Source organism: Corylus avellana, chromosome ca3, assembly GCF_901000735.1.
Source record: "Corylus avellana chromosome ca3, CavTom2PMs-1.0".
Taxonomy (NCBI): domain Eukaryota; kingdom Viridiplantae; phylum Streptophyta; class Magnoliopsida; order Fagales; family Betulaceae; genus Corylus; species Corylus avellana.
In genome coordinates, this window is record NC_081543.1 from 13,732,204 (window position 1) to 13,738,783 (window position 6,580).

At 42.6% G+C, this 6,580-nt stretch overlaps 1 pseudogene; it reads right to left on the minus strand.

Moving 5' to 3' along the window:
* Positions 1-400: 400 nt before the first annotated feature.
* Positions 401-4,249, minus strand: LOC132174150 (uncharacterized; annotated as a pseudogene).
* Positions 4,250-6,580: the final 2,331 nt, after the last annotated feature.

Genomic DNA, 6,580 nt, shown 5'->3' on the forward strand with positions numbered 1-6,580 from the left:
AAAAGAATTTTAGCAACATTTATCAAATGCCCATAGTTATTCCATCATTTACATTGACAATGTTGAGAATAAGGTTGTATATTGAATCCCCCAATATAATGTACAGAAGAGGCCTATATATAGGCGAATAATACAGACCTAGTAGAATAAGGAAAGGTAAACCTAGTAACCCTAGAATACCAAAGAAGGTAAATAATAATAATATAATATTATCTAACAGCCCCCCACAAGCTCAAGGTGGAGTGCGAGAGACCAACTTGAGGTTGGACACAAGATCACGAAAACGTCCTGGAGGATGTGACTTTGTAAAGATGTCTGCGAGCTGATCACGAGACGTGACAGAATGAAGTTGTAGTGAGCCCTGAAGAAGATGATGACGAACAAAATGACAATCAATCTCAATATGTTTTGTCCGTTCATGAAAAACATCATTATGAGCAATCTGAATAGCACTCTTATTATCACAGTATACAGGAGTAGCAGAAGAAAGAGAGACACCCATATCTTGTAACAACCATCGCAACCAAAGAAGCTCCGCGGTAGTGTCAGCGAGAGCACGATATTCTGCCTCTGTGCTAGATCGAGCAACAACAGTCTGTTTCTTACTTCGCCAAGAAATAAGCGAGGTGCCAAGTAGAAAACAATAACCAGTGGTAGAGCGACGATCTGTTGGATCACCCGCCCAATCAGCATCAGTATAAGCATGCAGCTGTATAGGAGACTGAGAGGAGAAATAAAGCCCATGAAATAATGTCCCCTTCAGATACCGAAGAATGCGTAGAACAGCTGAGAAATGAGTGGAGCGAGGAGCAGCCATAAATTGACTCACCTGATGGACAGCATACGAGATATCAGGTCGAGTGACAGTAAGGTAGACAAGACTGCCAACTAAATGCCGATATAAGGTAAAATCATGAAGAGGCTCGCCATCATGAGGAGTGAGACGAGTATTAAGCTCAGTCGGTGTGTCGACAATCTTACTGTCTGTAAGATTGGCCCGAGAAAGTAGATCAGATATATACTTGGCCTGTGTTAAATAATAACCATCTGAAGAAGATGAGATCTCAAGACCAAGAAAATAGCTGAGAGGGCCAAGATCTTTCATCTCAAAGTGTTGACTAAGAAACTGTTTAAGTTCCTGAATACCAATCATATCATCCCCAGTGATAATCATGTCATCAACATATAGTAGAAGAAGTATGGTACCCCGGTCTGTGCGGCAAATAAACAAGGCAGAATCATCAGAACTGATGGAGTAGCCAAGGCGAGAGATAGTGGCGCTAAACTTAGCAAACCATGCTCGAGGTGCTTGCTTAAGCCCATAGAGTGCTCGACGAAGACGACAAACCTTGTTTGTAGGATGAGATAATCCAGGAGGTGGCTGCATATAAACTTCTTCACTTAAATCACCATTAAGGAAGGCATTTTTGACATCCATTTGACAAAGTGACTAATGCCGAGAGGCTGCAACAGCCAACAGAGCACGCACAGAAGAGAGGCGAGCAACTGGAGCAAAAGTCTCCTCATAATCCACACCATATTCCTGAGTAAAACCTCTGGCCACAAGTCGAGCCTTGTACCTGTCAATAGTACCATCAGAACAAGTCTTGATTTTGTAAACCCACTTACACCCGACCGCAGATTTTCCAAGAGGTAAGTCAACCAGATCCCATGTATTGTTCTTGTGTAAAGCATCAAGTTCCTCTTTCATCGCAGCCTGCCAAAGAGGGTTAGTGGAGGCCTCACGAAAAGAGTGAGGCTCATGCAAGGTAGCTAAGGCATGAAAGCAATGAAAATCCTGTAAATGGGAAGGAAGAGATCTTACTCGGGTGGATCGACGAATGTCAGGTGATGGAGTGCAGACTGGATCCTCAGATGGAACAGAACCTGGGGAGGCAGGCGAAGAACTTGGGGACGCAGGCAAAGAACTTGGGGACACAGGCGAAGCAGCTTCGAGGGCATCAGATGACTGCAGTTCTAGCGAGAGAGACTCAGGCAAGACATTGGTGGTGGGAGTAGGAGAAAGAGGAAACTCAAAAAGGGTAGTAAAGGGAGGGGATGATGGCATGTTGAATTTGCCGACGTCGTGGAATAGTCGATGCTCCCAAAAAACTACATGACGGGAGATGCGAAGACGACGAGACACAGGATCATAACACCGGTAGCCCTTGTGTTCCACTCCATATCCAAGAAAACAACACAACCGAGAACGAGGCTCAAGTTCAAACAAAAGCTGATACTCGTGAGCACCATCTACAGAAGAATAACGAGAAGCAAGCATATCCCAAGCACCCTTTGCTTCATCAAAGCTGCCAAAGAGTGCAGAAATAGATGGGATAGTGGTATTACGGAACCATGTAAGAATCTGATGATGTTTGCTATCCCAATTAATAAGACGAGTGGTAAAAGCCTCATCTGCCTCAGAATCCTTTTTAACTGGCTTTTGGATATCCCCAGTGACATAAAGCCAAAGCTTGCGGCCTTTAAGAAAGCTGCGCATAGATTGAGACCACAACATATAGTTTGTTCCATCCAATACAGTCTGAACATGATGAAAAATCTCGTTTTGTGCCATCTGGAAGGCTCAAATGCAAAAACAGACTCCAAATATGAAATCAGGACGAAAAAATAGGTAAGAAAGCACCTGGTCAACTCTGAAAGTCAACAAAAAGTCAACGGTCAAAGTCAACGCTGACGTGGCAAGGTCTGACTTGAGACTGCTGACGTGGCACGTATGGCTGACGTGGCTATGCTGACGTGGCACGTAGGGCTGACGTGGCTATGCTGTCGTGGCAATTAGGGCTGACGTGGCAAGAATGGCGTGGCACGTGTGGTACACGCGCGAACGGAGGAGGCTTGCACTGGTGCGTGGATCTGACGCGCGGACCTTCTGGGGGCGCGTGGAGGCGCGTGGCGGCTCGTATGGAGGATCTGAGGCCTGTTCTGGAATCCTGGGGAGCAGATCTATCGATCGATGGCCTGAGGGAAGCAATCGGACCACCGTGGCGGCCGGTGGCTGGACGGCGGAGGCGGAATTGCCGAACCTTTGGGCGGCGCGTGTGGGATCCGATATGGCTGTGTGCGGCGGCTCTGGGACGGTTGTCTTCCGGGCTTTCAAGCGGTATAGTGATACGCTGAAAACCTCGAGGAAAAGATAGAGAACCGTGAGGATCAGAGAGAAGGATTCGCCGGATAACACTGGCGGCGCCGGAGGAAAAATATTTAGCCGTGAAAAAATTTTGAGGTGATTCAGAACCTGTGCTTTGATACCATGTTGAGAATAAGGTTGTATATTGAATCACAAAATATAATGTACAGAAGAGGCCTATATATAGGCGAATAATACAGACCTAGTAGAATAAGGAAAGGTAAACCTAGTAACCCTAGAATACTAAAGAAGGTAAATAATAATAATATAATATTATCTAACAGACAATATTATGTATAGATTGAAGATGAAGTATTGAACCACTCAAATAAATGTTACCACAATAATATCAAATTTCCATTCTCTCAAAATATTATAAATTCCTATAATAAATCATTCATCCGACATTTTCACCATAAATTAATTCCATAATCTCATAGTCAAAAATACCTAAATCTATTAATACCTTTAAAGTCCTTCTTGATCAATTACAAGCATAGAATAAAATCTTCTACCAATCATTCCAATTAACTACATAACCTTGGGAATTTTTTTTTGCCAAGATTAATATTTCCTACATAGAACACAAATCTTCCATAATCTCAAAAATTTTAAAGTCTCAATTTTTTAATTTTTTATTTTTGCAGAAAAATCAGGGTGTTACAACATGTTTCTTTGAGAGATATATTAGAATTTTTCAATTTTTAGGCATTTGCGATGTCCTAGTTTTTTTTTTTTTTTTGGAGAAAAAGATGTAACTCTTCATTGAAATATTATATCAGGAGCCAAAGCTCTACAAAGAAAGAGCCAAAAGCTCTAAAATAACAATAGGAGAAATGCAACTAGGAGTCTCCTCAATCCATACTTTCTTGATGGGGCGATTTGGATGCCTCTTTTGCAAGGGTATGTGTAGTTGCGTTCACCTCTCTCTTCATGTGGCCAATGTCCTAGCTCCTCATCATTCGTATGAACATCCTCTATAATTTGTCCATATCGGCTCCCATTTGGGCGCTTCTCCTTTGTGGCTTGGACCACATTCGACGAATCTCCCTCTAGCAAGATATCAAAAACCCCCATGTCTCGGCTGAACTCCACTACCATTAACGCCCCCATGGCCTCTGCAGTTGTTGGGTCATAGACGGCGTAGATAGTCTTGCTTTGGGTGGCTATTACTCGTCCCTTATTGTCTCAAATTAGCACCCCCACACCCATCCGTTTGTTTTGGACTGAGATGGCTACGTCCCAATTTACCTTAAATATTCCTACGGGTGGACTCTGCCATTTCGTTGGCTGCAAGTTTTGGCCCTCAGTGGACAGTGAAGTACTCGTATTTGCATGCCGATGGAGCTAACCTAGTTCTCGTGATCTTCTCACCTACGAGGAGGGATGAGTAAAGATTCCCCCGTGTAATACGTTGTTTCTCCTCTTCCATATGCTCTTTGCTATCAGTACAAAATCTTCTAGTTCTTCCCTTCCTAGCCTCACAATCATGTATTCCATGATATCCAAAAAACAAGTCCCCGTCAACTAGCTTTTTTGTAATTTTCTATCACTTGCACACCGCACATCCTGGGCAAATGGGCATTCCCAAAGAATGTGGTGCACTGTCTCCTTCTCCTTGCAACATAAAATACACATATCCTTTTGCACAATACCTCTTCTTAGAAGTGCTTCTTTTGTTGGTAAAATGTTACAACAAGCACGCCACAAGAAAACTTTTGTCGTGTTTGGAACCTTCAAACCCTATATTGTCTTCCACGTCACCTCTGTTTGAATTCTATTAGAGCCCTCCCCTTTGACTGCATTAGCTCTCATCTTCTCCAGGTGGTAAACGCTCTTCACAGTGAAGACCCCGGTGGGGGACGCATTCCAAATAAGTTTGTCAGCCTGATTAAAATGGCTAAGGGGAATGTTGCAAATGGCTTTTGCGTCCTCCATACTAAACAACTCATGTATGAGGGCCTCCTTCCATCTGACTAGGTTTGTATCCAGGGACGGAGCCAGAAAATGTTATGGTTGGGGGCCAACCAATTTTTTTTTTTTTTTTTTTTTTTTTTTTTTTTTTTTTTTTTTTTTTTCGGTTTTTTAGAATCTTTAAAATTTTTTTATTAAAAAAATTATTTTTGTTGTTTTTTATGAACTAAAGACTACTGTAAGGCCAAAAAAAGTGAGCATTTGAAAGTAAGAGCCAAAAAATGGACATTTGAAAGTAAGGACAAAAAATAAAAAAACATAATGGGTATGACCTAAAAAAATTACGAATAGGGTCAAAAGTTTTTATTGGATATGGCCGAAAAACCTAAAAATAGGGCCAATTTTTTTTTTTTTTTTTTTAACTTATCATTTTTTTTTCTTTCTTATTTGGGGGGACCATGGCCCACCCCGGTCCCCCCCTCCCTCCGTCTCTGTTTGTATCGATCAATTCTTCGACTTTTGCATCTGGTAGTAGATTTCGGCAAGGAGATTGGATCATGAATGTAGACGGCCGTGGTATCCATTTGTCACCCCACATTGCAACAGACTTCCCATTTCCAATTCGCCACAAAAGGCCCTCCTTAAGAAGGTCCCTCCCCGACATTAGACTATGCCAAGCATAGGAGGGGCGACTCCATAAATTCGCACCCAATAAGTCACCTTTAGGTAATACTTGGCTCTAAAAATTTTTGCCACCAAGCTGTTCGAATTTTGCAAGAGTCGCCAGCACTGTTTTGCAAGGAGTGCTTTATTAAAACAAATCAAGTCGCAAAACCCCATTCCCCCTTGTGCCTTTGCTCTCCTAAGCCTCTCTCAACTCATCCAATGTACTTTGTTTTCATTCTCCTTTTGCACCTACCAGAATTTTGGCATCAACTTGTTCATCTCTTTGCATAATTCCTTTGGGAGAAGGAAAATGCTCATACTATATGTAGGGATCGTCTGGATGACAGCTTTTAATAGAACCTCCTTACCAGCTAGGGAAAGAAATTTGGTCTTCCAATCGGTCACCCTTCTTCTCACTCTCTCGACCAAACTTTGAAATTCCCTAACTCGTGAACGACCCACGATCCTAGGTACTTATCATAGCGTTGGGACTCTGGGACACCCACTAGATTGAGGATGCAGCTACGAGTCTCCGGTGTAGTATTGGGACTGAAAAAATGGAGGTTATATCATTATTCAGTCTTTCTCCCAAAGCACATTCATATTTGCCCAAAACCTCCGACAAAATTGGTCATTCCTGTTCAGTAGCCTTGTAAAACAAAAAACTGTCATCAGCAAAAAATAAGTGGTTGATTCGCAACCCCTTAAAAGAGGTTGGAACCCCCCCTAAGCAATCCAGATGCCTCCGCCAAATGTAGGTGGTTACTAAGAACCTCAGCACATAGGAGAAAAATATAAGGGGATAAAGGGTCTCCTTGCCTAATCCCCTTAGATGGCGTGAAGTTACCCACT